Below are 16,713 nucleotides of genomic sequence, written 5' to 3'. Positions count from 1 at the left end.
GGAGGAATAAAGGTGAGCTTGTAAGAGGCAGCAGCAGCAAGGTGCTGAGGTTATTGTTGTCTGTGGAAGACAAACCCAAAATTCTACTTTCCACAAGGCAGGATAAATTGTTTTAACAAGATATGTTTGCAGATAGACCACAATTTATTTCTAAGTATTAACATTCTGTCAGTTTTGTTGTTTTTTTTTTTTTTTAGTGTGCTGTGCCTGATACTGCAGCTGGTCCTTGTAAATTATAAAAAAAAAAGTATCCAGCTGCTGCTACAGGGCAGTTTATTAGAAGAGCATAGTGGTAAAAGTTAAACTGGTCTACTTATATTAATGGATGGTTGATCATGTTTCTTCTCCCTGAAACAAAATTTCCACAGTTTGCTTAGGAACTATTTGGTCTGAATTTATGGATAGAGTTATTTTTGTATCTTTTATTCTTAATGGGAATAATTGAAAGCTGCTGGTAGAAGAGACAATTAGCTGATAAAGTGACTATTTTGTAAGTATGACATCTCCTGTTCCTCTGTTGGGAAACCAAAGAGGAGAACAGGAGAGCAGACTAGATGAGAAGATTAATGTATTGTTCATACATATAAAGTGTGTAAGCTGGTGTAATTAAGAAGAGTGATAACCCAGGTTATTTGCTTTCTGAATTGCATGAGGAAAAAGAAGGAAAGAATCTTAATTTACTGTCTTTGTGCTGATATTTCCTGCACTAAAATCAAACTGGGTACCTTATTCTTATGGGGTTACCATACTCTTATAAACAATACCTTATATACCTTGCTCTAATAAACAATACTCTTGACTTTTCTTAATGAATGCTAGTAGCTGATATGATTTTAAAGACTTGACTGTTACTGAAGTGAAATGTTAGTGTAAGAATGGACAGATTTTTAACATTGCTGTTACCTGTACTTTCATTCCAGTTTTTACCTTAATTATCTGCTTTTGTACATATAATAAATATTAACTTTCTTGGCACAAACCAGTGTAATCATGAAAGGAGTTGGTTACATCAAGCCTTGAAATTACTAAATCCTAAGAAAAAGTGTAGGTTGTCTTAAGGTGCATTGTATCTATTTTTTAATCTCTTGGTAATGGTATCTGAATTATATGTTTAGCTTGGTCTTTCTGACAGGGATTACTCTGCATGTTAGCAAAAAAATTCCAAATTGCAAGTAATATAAAACATCCTGCTACACTTGAATTTCCTGCCATTCTGGTGATGTTCATGGGTCACTGACATACTTTTCAAAGCATTATAAGTAAATCACTGGGTCACAATATTGAAAAACTGTACTGCTGGCTCCTCAGCTTGGAATTATTTCGGTAAGTGTGTACCTCGTAAATAGTTAGAGGCTAGGCCTCCTGCTTTAAAAAAAAATCTGATAATGAGACATTGCTTTGTGGAGAACTATTGCAGAAGTAGATTGCCTCAAAGAGCAAATATTTGAGATTGAGGAGAATTGGGATTGGATGGCAAGAGTGATGCTACCACGCATCTTTTAGCAGGTAAAAGTAGTTTGCATTGTGTCAGAATCAGAGGCTTTTGCAGGTTCATCGGAGCTCAAAATAAAGTCAGACAGGTACTGGGCAACATAAATTCTGTAGGAAAAGGGAACAGAAAAGTTGGCAAGACAGAATAAAATGTGTTGCTCTAGAAAATAACAAAATATTTCAATGGCTAAATAATATTTCACTACTTCTTCTGTCAAATAGTGATGTTACAAAGGTATAGCAAGGTAATTAGTAAAAGAGATGGCAAATCCAGAACTGTGAAGGGAATGTGGAAGTGTTGATTTGGAACAATTCACCTATTGACAGATAAAAGTTCTGACTAGTGCCTGTTCAGCCAATTTCACATAGGAAAAACATCAGTTTGACCTTCTTCCTTCCTGTCCCTCTGGACTCTGACAAGGGCAAAATTTACTCTGACATAGGATTTAGTTTCCAGGAAAATACCAGTGGGATCTTTGCAAAATCTGGGATGGGTTTATGTGCCCCAGTAAAATATAGAATAGTCACATTTTCTGCTTTCATTTAGTGCATGGGGCACACCAATATAGTCCTGGGGTGTGCTGGAATAATTGCTGGGGAGGTGGGAAAGACAGTATCTGTATTTGGATAAGACATGATGTCTCTTGAGCAAAAAGTTACATGGTATTCCAAACTGTGGACCATATATAAGAAGTTAGATATACGTGTTCTTTAAATACTTGTAATTTTCTTTTATATTAATGAGCTGAAGATAACATTGAACTATAAGTCTTTTACAAACTTTTTTTGCCATATTCATTCTCGATGAATTAGCAGAATGTCATTATGGTTTGGAAAAAATCAAATTTAATTTTCCATTCTGTATGTAATTTTTCCATTAATATGGAAGGCTGATAAGGCTTTTGCTGAAAGGATCGTATTTAAGTCATCATATTTTTATTTAGAGTTTATTTAGAGCTTGCTTTCTGGAAGTATGCAACACTTTTTGCTACAAATGTAAGAGCAATGCTGACAAATCACTGGTTTGAGCATTCTTGGTCTGTAGAACACTTCAGCTTGCAAAGCAAATACCCATTCTCAGCATTTGCTGTTCTTTTGAAGCTGATGAAGCACTTGGACTACTACTTATAAGTTGATTCTTAATTTTATATCAAAGTATTTTGAAGTTAAATTTTCATCTATCATCATGTAAACTCAGCTCAGATATTTTGACAAATGAATGTTCTTATTTGGTGGGAGCCTCACAGGGAGGAATTTGCAAGCCTGAGATTTTCAGTTGCAGAGGAAGGTTTTAGAAATGCTGTTTTAGCTGGCACTGCTTTCTCTAGTTTAGTGACTAGTGATGAGTTGAATTTGAGTCTTTAAATAGCACAGTAGATTTCCTAACCTATACAGAAAAGTTAGTTGATACTTTCCACCTGAGCCAATGTTGAAGAGTCATTTGCAAAGCATATAACTTTGTCAAACAGTTGAGCTGAGAGCTGAATGAGTGGGGAGGCTTTGCTTTGGTCTGTCATGAGGTTGGCAGAAGTATTGAGAGCTCCCTGCTTGCTTTGCTGCATGAAAGTTAAACATTTTGGGTTAAGTATAGTGCTTCCAAATTTTTTTCCTATGTGTCCAAAGGAATTCAGTGTTGACTGAACAAAAGTAGTGTGATAATTTTTTTATTGCTTTTCATTTAATTGTATTTTTAAAAGGTGCCTTCTTTCATTTTGATGCGTGCTGAAATGTTCTCTAGCATAGCAGCAGACCCACTCATGAAATAAAAAGTTCTGATTTTATTCTTCTGTAAGTGATAGTTCTCAATATCCTGACTCTCCTTCAGCATAGTGGGTGCCTAGCCTGCTTGTTGCACTAATCTATCTTAAATAATTTTGTTTTTAGGGGCTGATTAGAAACTTCAATGTTCTGCTTGTTTTCATATTGCTACCTAGATTATGATGTGTACTAGGATGAGCCTGTATGGAAGATTCCTGTTTCATCTCTTTCTGGAATAGTCAAGCAAGAATTATTCCTCAATCCTGAATCAGGTGTTAAGGGAAGCAACTCATGTCTTTCCAGTTATTGAAAATGCTAAATGGTCAAATTCATATCTGAGTAACTGGTGGAGATTTCCAGCAATGAAAGTTTCTCATTCCCTGAAGCATTCTGCCAAATATCAGATTAATAATCCTTTCCTCATGATGTTATGATGTAATTAACAATGTTTGTGGCCCAGCTGCTCAGGAGCTGGCAAAATTGAGGTGGTAAACTGATAAAGAATAACTGAAAACCACTACAGAGTTGGACAAAATAGAATATAGAATTACCACATAATAGGCATTTTGAGATTTAGTGTAAGAAAAGTGGAAACTCTCAAAATTTATAAATTGCATTGTTAGCATCATCTGTCTGCCTCTCCTGCTGAAGTAAAGTCTTTTCCTGGTCATTCCTTCCCTTGCTCAGGCAAGTATTGTGAAATAGATTGCAAAAATTTCTCGATTGCAGTTTATTTCTGTGCTGAATTAGCTCTGAATCTGTGACTGTGATGTTGTCAGAAAGAAGTGTGGGGATAGAGCAAATGCTTAGGGACTAGGGGTGTCATTATGCAGTCCTTGAGCTGCAGTGCTGATTTTAAGCTTTCTTGACTTTTTCTTTCCACGTCTTTTAAGCATGATGTATTTGTAAACTGCATACCTTGTTCCCTGCATACTGAAATATCTTTTGGGTTTGTGTTTGTAAAAAGAAAGATGCTGCAAACAGCTGACTGACTCAGCAATTAGTAAATCAAATGAAATGGGATATTTCTAGGAAGAAACCTGAAGGTTTGCAGCATGATTTGGGAAACTGTGGGCTGGATTGCTGCATTGCCAAAGGCTGCATTAAAACAGCAGTGCTTTTTTTAGAAAAGCTAATTCATTTGGGTTATTGTCGCAGTTTCCTCATCCTTGTTTTGACAGTGTTAATGGCTTTCAGAATGCTGTTTCAACTACCTGAAAGTAGTTACTGACTTTACAAAAAAGGGACAAGAAAAATATTGGGATCTGTATTACTAACTGAATCCATTGTTTTGGAAACTTGATAACGTAATGTTTCCTGTGTTCCTCCATGGTAAACAAAACTTCCTGAATTAGGGACCATTATCTCACCTGAAGCCAGAAAAAGTTTGCCTGCTTTATTTTCCTTAGAAAAATGGAATATTTTGTTGCTGCTGTTGTTTAAAGTGATCTTGCTACTCTTGCAAGTGAGAAATGATAGTCATTTGTCAGCTCAGCCAAATTTCAGATACTGTTGCAAGCAGCAGAGCTTTGCCTGGAGGCAGATGCATATATCCGAAACTAGAATTTCTGTGGGAGGGTTAGTATTTGTGCATGAAGACATATGCTCAGCCAAGCAGTTTGTTGGTTTGGGTATGTTTTCTCCTGTTGACACTGACAGACAGTCTTACTGAAAAGCTTTAAATCTGGCAGAAGGCAGAAAACCATTCCCTCTTCACTATTTCCCTCACCACAAAATTTTGTTTTTTAAATAGAACATTAATATTTTCAAAGGACTGAGTCCCTAGGCCAGACATTTTCTTTCTTTTTTTTTTCCCCTAGGGGAGGTTGTCTGTACTACTTCTGTGCCCTAGGGTAACTTTTTTCCTAAAGGTTTACTTTTGTGTACTGTAAATTTATCTGTTCCCTGAGTTAAAGTCCTCCTAATAAGCAATGTGTTATTTTGGACTTTGGAGTTATGATGTGCTTGTTCACCTCTTAAACAGCTGTCTCTATGATTTCAATTATGTACCGGGGGCTAATATTGTAATGTGTGATGATTTAAGACTTAGTAAAAGCTTGTGGACAAGAATACAGTTTTCTCATTTTCCTCTTTGATTAACAAGTGCTAATTACATAGTGCAAGAAACTGCTTCCTGTTAGATTTGTGAGGGGTTTTTTATAGTTTCATTTGGTTCCTAAGTTGGTAAATATATAAACAGCCTTTTTTAGCTTTGTGTACAGCCACAAATGATTTAATTTAGAACTCCAATATTTATATTTATTTTGCAATGAAGCTATAGAGCTGAATAGACAGTGGTCTGTCTCATGCCAGAGTGCTGCAAGAAATGATTTCTCAGTGTCCAAAGAGACATAATTAGATGTGTGGCGCAGTGGTTTTACTTTGGGGATTTTCTACCACTTAGCACTTTGTTTATTATCTTTGTGAGAAAATATTAATATCATTGATGCCCTTTGTAAATGTTGAGAAGCATTGTGTAAATGTGACATTTGCTTTTGCAAATTTACTGGTTGATTTATTTCAAGTACTGCCTCTTGTGAATGGCAAGTCTTAGGATCTTGCTTAGTTACCTCCCCCTCCCACTTTTCTCACTCTGAAGTAATGTGCTATCATTCCTGCTATAATCCTCAATGTGTGTGAACTCAAAAAATCTAAGCCTTTGGTTAGAAGTAGAACAATTCAGTTCTCTTTCTCTGCATGTAGCATAGAGTTGCTGTAACTTTATTTTCCTGCAGTTGTTAACACTTGAGAACTCATTTCTTGGCCCATGGAAGGCAGAAGTCGTGGTCCTTTAAGCACCATAAAGACTGTATATTTGAATGTCTGTGATTTTGGATCTCTCTGATCATCTGAGGTATTGGGAAATATTTGTAGTTATTTCACTCTGTAGTTCCATTAGTAATTATCAGTGGAAATTAATAAAATGGGTATGGGAATAACTTATATACATTTTTTTACCCTAAACTCTGTTGTCCCGTGCCATCCACACCTGTAAGCTTTACTACTGTCTGGGTGTTTGCATCAGATCAGAGAAAGGGAGGTTACAGATTATTCATTTGAATATTAAACCTAGAATAAAGCAGGCAGCTCTCCTGAAGCCCTCTGCATGCTGTTGAAAAAAACATTGATCATAGGGCATGCAATTTTACAGAATGTAAAATTTATGAGGGCAGCTGTCATTGATTTTAATGTAGTTATGTATTTAGCTATTTTGCATTCATTATTAAATAGGATGTTTTTACTCAGTAGGTCTGGAAACATTTGGTCTTTTCTCATGAGTTGGGGAAGGCTAGAAAATGTTAAAGCCTCATCTTTCTCAGCTGAAGGGGCCCTTGTTAATGCATTTGCCAGTGTTAATATTATGTACACTTTTTCTAGCAAAGAGCAGTATTCTGAAAACGGGAACTGAGCTACATTTGTCAGAACTAAGGGAAGAAATTCACATTGTATACGTGGCTATGCACACACACACATGTGTAGCTGGGGTTACTGCTGGTCTGAACCCTAGAGGGGCTGGTGATCCTGCCCAGTTGCTGCTGCTGGGTCAGAGGCTGCTGCCATACTTGTGTTTTTTTGGGGAAGGTGACTTGATCTGTTAGAGTGAGTGATAACCATCTGATGTCTCCTGAGCTTCTTGTAACTTGTGGTGAAGAGTTGCGGGTGAGGTCCAAAGTCAGTGCTCTTTACACAGGAAATGTGTTGTCTACAGTGGCAGGGATGTGCATCTGCTGCTGGGCCCACCTGAGCTCTACCCAGCAAGGGTAGAGAGGACAAGACTGCAGTTGAAATTGGATAGGAAAGTGGAATTTTTAGAGCAAAGTACAGCTCAGTCTTTATGTTTTCATAGCCTATTACAATGGAAACATTACTGGAAAACTACGCTACCCACTCTTTATAAACAAACAAATGCAAACAAAACACTTTAGTTGACACAAACATTAATTTTTTTTTTGGCTTCTGGATTCCTTCATAGTGAATGTTTTGTCAGCTGAAGGGGCTGAGAGGTGTCTAATGCATTTTTCACTGTGGCTCACATCCTCCATACACACCAGTGCTGGTTGCTTTGCATACTTGTGGAACAATGAGGGTAGTGTTTCCTGGTGGCTGAAGAGAAGGTGCAGAGGGTGTCTGCCAGCTCACAGCAGTCAACACACAACTCTTTGTTGATAGTCCCACTGGAGGCAAGCATGTCTGGATTGATGCTCTGTGCTCCTACTTAAAACTGGTGTAAGTTAACGCTATCAAAATAAACTGGTTTTGCTGATTGCCTTACTAATGTTTTTGAATTATGATAGTTAAAAAAGATTTCTGTCATCTTTACAAACCTGCAGTGCTTCTCCTGATTTTTAAATAATTTGGGTTTTTGTCTTTTTGGAGAGCAGTTGTGAGGTTATGAAAGAGAGCTTTTTCTCTTTTTTTTTTAAATTTTATTTTGTTTTTTTGGATGAGTTAAACAATTCTGTGTAGGTAGTTTATATTATGAAAAAGCTATTTCTTACAGTCCAAAGGGATTTAGTAGTGATGCGGAATATGACAGTATACACTTCACTGGTGAGAGCAGTAGACTGTCTTGTATTTTTGTTTTTTTTCTGGTGCTTTCCAGCAGTGTAGTGCTCTCAAGCAACATGAAATAGAGCTTTTCAGTAGTCTTGATTTGGGGGTACAGGTTGGGGTGCATTTTACAATTAGCTTCTAAAAATCATATTTACTTCAAAATACCTCTGTGGGTTCCATCACTTTGGGTCCCTTTCATACACTGCTTGTGTTGGCTTGTGCTGCTTTGAGTCCTTGTCCCCATGGGCAGCAGGAGACCTGTGAGAAGAAGGTGCTGCTGCATTGTTTGCATGGCTGTGTGTGCCAGAATCATTGCTTGGTTGGTGAACAACCTGTTAGTGAAGGCCAAGAAAAGCAGTGACATGCATTTTAGATGTCAGTCTGATCAAAGCCACTGTTACCTTGACAGTTTTTTCCTAAGTTTTGGCGAGGTAATATGATAGCAGTGTGTATTTAACAGCTGTTAAACATAATTCCTGTCTTTATGATTTTGCTGCTTCTGTTATAAATGCTGCCTATGAATCTTTTTTTGAAACAAAATGCATGCAGGAAAAAAAAAAATCTTTGAATTGTCTCCCTTAAGGAAGATTTACTCAAACGATTTTTTTACCCTTGCTGTCTTTCTGTATAAGATAAAGGCATGGAGACTTATGAAACAAAACTGTGGTTGTTTTGTTGTACACTCTGGGTTTTTTATGTATTTTTGGCCACTTCAGGAATAACAGGAAGACAATGTGGTTTTCTCAGTGTTACAAATCTGTTTTCTTCAGAGTTTAGTGGCACCCTAATAATTTAATACTGTTCTGTTCAGTCTCTTGCACTGATTTTTCTGACCTTGTGTGGGATTATACCATTGTAATGAGTTGGTAGAAAAAGAAGTTGATGCAATGGAGTTGGCTCCATATTTTATGGCACGTGCATGGTTTCGTATGTGTAGGGAGGTGTTTCACTGACTACAAAAGAAATTGACTGCACAGACTAGAAAGGTAATGCATGGCTAAAAAATCATACAGTCAATCCCTATCATATTTAGGAAGAGGTGAAAGTGGTAAGTGGAGTGTGACAAGTAGGGATAGCTATTTCATTGGGCATAGATAGCTCTGCATGATTGTTGCTGTTTTAAACATTAAATGTATCAGAAGAAAGTTCTCTGCATAATAGGAATGCAAATATTGAGACTATTCAGTTTAGTGACTTGCTTGAATATGAGACAGTTATATTTTGCACTCTACAAACATTGTAGCTGTGAATCTGGTCAGCATTTTAGATTGACTGGCTAAAATTTGTTTAGGTTTAAATAAGTTTCAAATAAACCTTTCTTCATTTTTAAGTGATGTCCTGTTTTTGGCTGTGATAGAATTAATTTTCTTCTTAGTAGCTGGTACAGAGTTGTGTTTTGGATTCAGTATGATATTGATAACACACTGATGTTTTTGTTGCTAAGTAGGACTTACTCCAAGGCCAGGAATTTTTAGTGCCTCATGCTCTTGACGGTGAGGGGATTTGCAACAAGCTGGGAGGGAGCATGGCTGGTTCAGCTGAGCCAAACTGGCCAAAGGGACATTCCACACCACAGAACATCCTGCCCTGTATGTAAGCAGGAGGTGGGGGATGGGGAATTGACCTGGGGTACAAATAGAGGTTGGGTGGGGAGTGGTTTAGTTAGTGGATGAGAAGCTCAAGATGACCCAGCAATGTGCACTCACAGCCCAGAAGGATGAGCATGCCCTGGGCTGTTTCCAAAACAGCAGGGCAAGAGGGTGGGGGACTCTGCCCCTCTGCTCTGGTGAGACCCCAGCTGCAGTGCAGTGCCCAGCTCTGGGCCTCCAGCAAAGGAACCATGTGCACCTGCTGGAATGAGTCCAGAGGAGGAACACCAAGATGATCAGAGGGCTGGAGCACATCTCCTGTGCAGACAGGCTGAGAGATTTCTGCCTGGAGAAGAGAGGGCTGCAGGGAGACCTTAGACCTTCCAGTACCTAAAGGGAGCTAAAAGAGAGTTGGGAAGGGGATTTTTACAAGGACAGATAATTATAGGACAATGGGTAATGCCTTTAAACTGAAAGAGGGTAGATACAGATTAGATATAAAAAGAACTTTATTGTGAGGGTGGTAAGGCACAAGAACAGGTTGCCCAGAGATGTTATGGATGCCCAGTCCCTGGAAGTATTCAAAGCCAGATTGGATGGGGCTTCAGCAACCTGTTCTGGTGGAAGGTGTTCCTTCCTGTGGTGGGGGGCTGGAACTGGATGGTCTTTAAGTTTCTTTCCAATCCAAACCATTTTATGATTCTGTGAAGATCAGAAATGCATAATCAAGGCAATGTAATATCCTCTCTAACAGGAAGCTTGTGGACTGGAGAAAGCCACATGCGATACTGTTACAGCGCAAACTAAGGAAATACGGCCTAGATAAAAAAAGCTATTTTAGGATATGTGTAAACTCATTAGGTTAACAGTAACCAGAGGTTTTCCAGTAGTTCTCTTCAGTAGCAAGGAAAGCCTATTGTATGGGATTTTGTAAAATTGTTTCGGCTAACTGTTCTTGTTCATAATGGCTAATTAGTGTATGGTTATGAAATCTAAAGATGTGTTTGGGAATAAATGCAGTTACACAAAGGTGAGATGGCAATTCAGAAAAATCTTGAATTTTGGAAAGATGGCCTGGGAGAATTGGATTTGATTTAGAATAATAAGTTGAATGCTGTATATTTAGGTCAAAAGAAAATATGGAGAACATCTGTTAAGTTTCTGCTGTCACTCCATTCCTCAGCAGGGATTATAAAATGAGAGCTGACAATGCAGTATGGTTGACAAAGAAGAGATGTGTGTATGTATTGGCATGACTAATTGGTGGTCTAATCTGGAAGATGAGGAGTTGAACCTTTTGCTTTGTTCTATATTGTGAAATTCAAGTGGTGTATCTGTTTTGGCCATTGTACTTCAAGAAAGATGTAGGTGTACTTAATTTGCCTCAGGAGTGTAATGACTGATGATTTAAAAAAGGTGCTGTGGGCAGAAGGAATGATTGAATTGGCATTTTTGTAATGCAAAGAAAAGATCAAGGGAAATAATAAGCTTTTAAGTGTGTGGAAGCTCGCTACAAATAAGTGAACATCTGCGCTTGGTAGCTGTGCCTTGCTTACTAATGGCAACATGGGCCATTCCCTGTGTGTCCACCTCTCACTGTTTGGCTTCCAGTTTTGTGATTTGTAAGGACTACTTCTAGTCAGTGTCTGGACAGCACTGAGCAAAGAATCTTAGGATCCTTTGAAAAAATATAAATTAGCAAAATCACTAAAGTAAGGATCTTCATCTAACCAGCCAGATGTAGAGAGAGACACTTCAGTTTTAACTTTAGACAGGTAGAAGAAAATTATCTCCCAGACTTGCCAGCCACCTGGCCAGTAACAGACCTGTTTCCCCATTGGTAAACATGGATCGTGTTCTCCACCCACCCCTGTAAGGCACCTGTGTTTTGGTGAAGAAAAGTGCTACAAAAAAGGCTAATTTAACATAAACAACATTCATAATTTTTTTGTGTGTGGGTGTATTGCATGTTACAGTGCAGTGTGTAGAACCTAGTCAGATATATCATGGAAATCTGTTTAACCTCTTGAAGGCAACAGCTAATTGGCTTTGATAAAGGAGGTTGGGTCTCTTCAGAATGATGTCATGATCTCCTATATTAACCTGTTCAGAAAAGAAACAAACATTATTTATGTTAGGTTTCCTGCTGGATGTGTCTTGGATCATATTTTTCTGGCCATTGAAACTTCCCTGATTTTTTCAGATTTGGTACAAATTGGTATCATTTCAAGGAGCTCTTTAGCCAGTTCTATTAATAATCAGACTTTAAGACAAGACATTTTCCCCTTCTACTTTGGTATGCCAAAAAAAAAGCAAACTGCCAAGTATTACACTAATTTTATCTGCTTCAGGGTATTTTTTGGGGTAATAATTAATAGTTAGGTGGTTGACAAACACCTTTTCTATCACTGCCAATCTTAACCTTCCTTACCATATGCTTTCTCCATACTGTCGTGTTACCATAGTATCAGCAACTTTTTTTTTTTTTTTCTGCTTTCTACAAAGTTTTTCACCTGGATAGATACCTAGAGGTAAAAGTTTAAACAGGCAGAGGCAGGCAGTCAAGAAACTTGACTAGCTTAGTAGGTTCAGATATATGGCAAGTGCAAGATACAAGCTTGAATAATACATGGCAAATATTACCCAAGTGTAGGCAAATTTCAATTGCATTAAAAATTGATCAAATCTCTCTTGAATGTTAAGACACATTCTTTAGTTTTCAGCTGTTAAGAATTTCCTTCAGACATTGCTGTGTTAACTGGTCAAAGGCAGAGATTTGAAGGAATTCATTCAGTATTGCTACAGTTTTAATGGATAAGACTTGGAAAGGCTCAGGCATCATTTTTCAGGTGTCACTTTTTTTTCTAGAAGTGAAAAAACGTTGCTTCTTAAGCATCAAGTCTGTGTTACTGTAATAGCACCTTTTTTTTCCAAAAGCTGTCATTATAAATGCTAATGTTTAACTTGTGGGCGAGAGATGAAAGAATGTAAAAACCCCTACATCTATAAACTAGAATATGTATAGGAAGATTTAGTCCAAAAGAGTGATCATCTGGGGAACTGCTCATGTGAATGTGTGCTGTTTTTGAGGAGGCTGTTTTCTTGCCTTATTGAGAACAATTCATAGTTTGTTGTGCTAAGTATTCATGATTGGATAGAGAACGACATATATAGAACTCAAAAATAGATAACAGCTTATTTGGGAGGACAGGCAGTCCTCCCACTTAAATCATATCATCTGGAAGGCTAAAAAATGTTGATGACTTGTTCCACCTCTCCACTCTTCCCTGCATATGTTGTTTTCCTCACAAGCACAGTTCACTGCCTCTTTTTAGAAACAGTCTTTGACTCCTTCTCCCTTGCATGGGATTTTAGATTTTGAAATCTTAAATGGGAAACTTTCTTCCCCTTGCACCTCAAGCTCTGCCAGAACTGAGCTAGGAACTTATCTGAATTTCTGTTTTTCCTCTAGGACAGCCTTAAGACTTTTCTGGTGGAATACCTCTTTTGCTTCTACGTTCATGTTGGAATGGCCTAGGCCAGTCTGTTGCTGTATGGTTCCTGCCACAGGTGCTCTGGAGCAATGTGTCAGGATTTTGCCACCAGTGCTAGTGGACCATCCAGATGGCTGTAAACCTGCAGAGGAGGTGAGTACAAAATGTGTTCCAGGAATTTTTGGTGCTTTGGTCAGGTCCGTCTGCTTTGGGTGTGTTTCAGAGCAAAGGGACCACTTAGGCTGCATGTGTGCTTTGTCACTGGATTGCGCTGGGCTTGTGTGGCAGGGTTTTGTTAGTGACTCACTTAGAGGCCTCTTCTCTGAGAAGCTGCTAGAAACTTCCTGTGTCCAATGGAACCAATGGCAGTTATCTCCCAGAGGGACCTGCCACTGGCTGCACCCTGTGGAAGGGGGAGCCATGCTGGAGCAGTTCATGAAGAAGTGCAGCACATGGGAAGGACTCAGGTTGGAGAAGTTTGTCAAGAGCTGCTTCCTGTGGGAACAGGGGAGAAGTGTGAGTAATCCTCCCTCTGTGGAGGAAGGAGAGGCAGAGCCAGGATGTGATGAACTGATTTTAACCCTCATTCCCTGTTCCCCTGTGCTGCTAGGGGGAGGAGAAGGTTAAGAAAATTAGGAGAGAAGTTGAGCCTGGGAAGCTGGGAGGAGCACAAGGAAAGTTTTTTAAAGATTTGGTTTTACTTCTCATCCTAGTCTGATTTGATTGCTAATAAACTGAACTGATTTCCCCATCTTGAATCTGTTTGGCTGTGATAGTGAGAGATTTCTCCCTGCCCTTATCTTGACTCACAAACCCTGTGTTATATTTTCTTTCCCTTGTCCAGCTGAGGAGGGATGGGACTGTGACTTTGGTGGGCACCTGGAGTCCAGCCAGGGTCAATAGTCTGCATGAATATTCCATATTTTACTGTTCTTTCCACATCCTGTTGGACCAGTTCAGTTGTCTGCAGCTATTAAGCAAGTTTCCATAAGAATCCCTTTAGATAATAGTGGAGACCTAATTAAACTGTTCCTGTGGTTTTCTCTGAGTATTGGGAAGCACAGTATCCAAGTGGATAAAGGACCTCATTATTAGTTTTCCTAAATTCACCTTTACCCTCTCAGAATATCTTGAAAAGACTTACTTAGTCCAGTGAACTGGAATTCAGATCCACTTTCCATCCAGATGACCTAAGAAAGCCTGAGTTTTATTTTCTGTGTTTCTACAACAAGCAACAGTCCCCTTAAAGCATCCTTGTCAGACAAGAGATGATTTATTAAACCACCACTGTGTAGTCATTGGCTGTGCAGTGAGGTGTTTAACAACTGAGCACTCCTGAAGCCTCCTCTCTGTGTGCGTCTCCTACGCTTTCTTTAAGCTTGATTGAAGCAAGATGGAGAACCCAAGTTTAATGGGATGGACAGGCAAAGATGTGGTGTGTGTCATGGTTTAACACTGGCACAATGCCAGTGCCCCCATGAGAATACCCTCTCCCTGGTTTCTGCTGTGAGATGTGAGCAAGAATAAACAAAGCAGGCTCCCACTTAGGAAAAAAAAATATTAACTAAACTACAAGGGAAAGGGAGAAAAAAAAAAAGAAACCCACAAGGAAAATGAAAACTTCACAAATACATCTCCTTCTCCTCCTCCCCACCAAATTCCCAATAGAATACATCCCCCAAACCATTGACTCTCAGTCTGGCACCACCCTTCAGAATACTCAATCCTCAGTTCATCAAGAGGAGAAGGAGTCCTTCTTGTGCCAATGGTGACCTCTTCCTTTCATGTCCAGCGCTCTCACTACTGAACATGGACCAGAGCTGCTTCTAGGGTCGACTTTTAAGGATGCTTCATCCCTCTCCAAAAAGGCACAGTCTCAACTTTGGGACACCTGTCCCCCCCATATTTCACCCCCTGGGGCTGAGGGGCACCAACACTGAACCCTCTTGGTCCTGAGGCATTGCCTCCCCCTAGATGCAGTCTCTGTGTCACAAGAAACATGGTTCTGTCCATGGCTGTACAAAAAGAGTCCAGCAAAAGCCACTCCATCATCTCTTCCCACTAAGATTCTTCTCTATTCTTCCAACATCTCTCACTTGCCCAGACCTCTCTCACACTTGCCCATTTCCTTCTTCATCTTCCACTCTATCTCTCTTCTAGGAAAGGTCAATGTTCTGTAAAGTTTTCATTGTCCGAAAAGGGGTTAAAAGCTCCTACAAGCGGCTCCTACATGCACACCCCCCTTCTTCTCCATCCCAGCCGTGCTGCCGGCACAGGCCCATGTTTATCAAGCTTCAAGGTTACAGTCTCAGGCAGCGGCTCTCTCTCTCTCTCTCTCTCTGTCTCTCAGGGGGGGCTGCCCGATGGCTCCCAGTGTCTCTCTCTCTCTCTCTCTTCTACCCTTCCACCCCGGGGCTCAGGCCTACCTCTCCCAGGCTTTTCCCCTCCCCCTGCCCAGCCAGCAGCTGGGCCGGGGGAGAGACCCCGAACTCTTTCCCGCCAGAAACCCAAGAGAGCCTCCCAGGGGAGAGCCCTGCTTTCAACCCCGTGTTCTCAGAGGCATGTCCAATGTCCCAATGGCCACATTAGGTGCCAATATTAAAATCTGAGCACCAATTGGCCTGACCACAGCATCCCAGAAAACATATTTCCTGTCAAACCACCACAGTGTGACAGGTCCGTTTCCTTTGGCAGAAAAGTTTAATCAGTGCAATTGTATTTAGTGTGTTAAATGGTGTCCTGCACTTGGAGTCATTGGTATTGACATTTTGTGCTGATTTTTCATCCTGATTTTTTTCTTTCCTGAAACCTATTAGTAGTTTTCATAGGTTAGTTTTCACAGATTGAGTTCTGAAAGACTCTTTGGGTCCAATTCTGAGATTCAGGTTCAGCATTGTAAAATGGGAAAAGTGTGTTTCATGTTTGACTGGGTCCTTGAGTGGGTCCAGTCAACTTCAAAAGATCTAACATGTAGTCTTAAATTCAGTCCTTCAGAAGTATAGCTGGAACAAGTATCAGTTTAGAGGAGAGGAAAAAGTATATCCAAAATTATTACCTAATACTCTTTAGTAGTAGAGGCTGATAAGAAAAAAAGTCTAGGGTAAAAAAAAGTAGAGCGATTTTTTTACTTCTGGGTTTACTTCTTTTGGCCACTCAAGTGGTATCTTCATTATTTTTTTTTCATGATGGCCCAATCACCTCTTCTGTGGTTGCTGACTAATTTTGAGTTTAGTGAGATCACAGATTTGAGTAGAAATACTTCTTTTGGAGAGAATACCCGATTGGTCTGAGTTTGCACTGAGAGACTAATGTGGCTGAATAAACACAATTGTTCTTGGTTCTTTTTCAGCTGTGTCAGTTCTCTGATTAAGTTTCTTTGTTGCTGTGTAGATTTTTGCTGGCAGAGCAGAAGGCTGGTGTGTTGGAGTAGCTGCTACTTACACAGTAATAGTGTGCTGATAAATCTTTAAGCATGCTCTGGCTTCTAAGGCATCTCTACTATCTCTCCTTGTAAAGATTCTAGAGCTTTCAGAGAAGGTGAAAATGTTTCAGGAAAGGTATACCAGGAAAGGTATTGAAGAGTAATTTCAATTGTCTTGGAGCACAGAATTTTAGAAGATGTTTTAAAAAATATCTGATCTTTGATTTAATTTAAATTCTAGAAGTGATTTTATTTCTCAAATTCTGTGGTTTTCAATTAATATATAGTTGAATTTCCAAAACAGCTCCATCACATTCCTTTCCTTAATATTGTCTGACAGATTGACCTTTTTTATGGTGACCTGTTTGTCTCTTGGCTTCTAGTCAGGAATTAATTTTGAATTGTA

General features: G+C 39.3%; 1 protein-coding gene across 2 annotated transcripts in view; it reads left to right on the top strand.

Moving 5' to 3' along the window:
- The window catches only part of GALNT1 (polypeptide N-acetylgalactosaminyltransferase 1), an 89,472-nt gene that overhangs the window by 12,604 nt on the left and 60,155 nt on the right, over positions 1–16,713 (top strand). The window contains exon 2 of one of the 2 annotated variants that reach the window (XM_054638990.2): positions 12,870–13,039. The gene's annotated coding sequence lies outside the window, so the exon portion shown is untranslated. Of the gene's footprint in view, positions 1–12,864; positions 13,040–16,713 lie in introns of both variants that reach the window. The other variant, XM_054638980.2, reaches the window with a different exon arrangement.

This window comes from Agelaius phoeniceus, chromosome 1 (assembly GCF_051311805.1).
Source record: "Agelaius phoeniceus isolate bAgePho1 chromosome 1, bAgePho1.hap1, whole genome shotgun sequence".
In the NCBI taxonomy this organism is placed as follows: domain Eukaryota; kingdom Metazoa; phylum Chordata; class Aves; order Passeriformes; family Icteridae; genus Agelaius; species Agelaius phoeniceus.
This window is presented reverse-complemented; position numbering and strand designations above follow the sequence as displayed.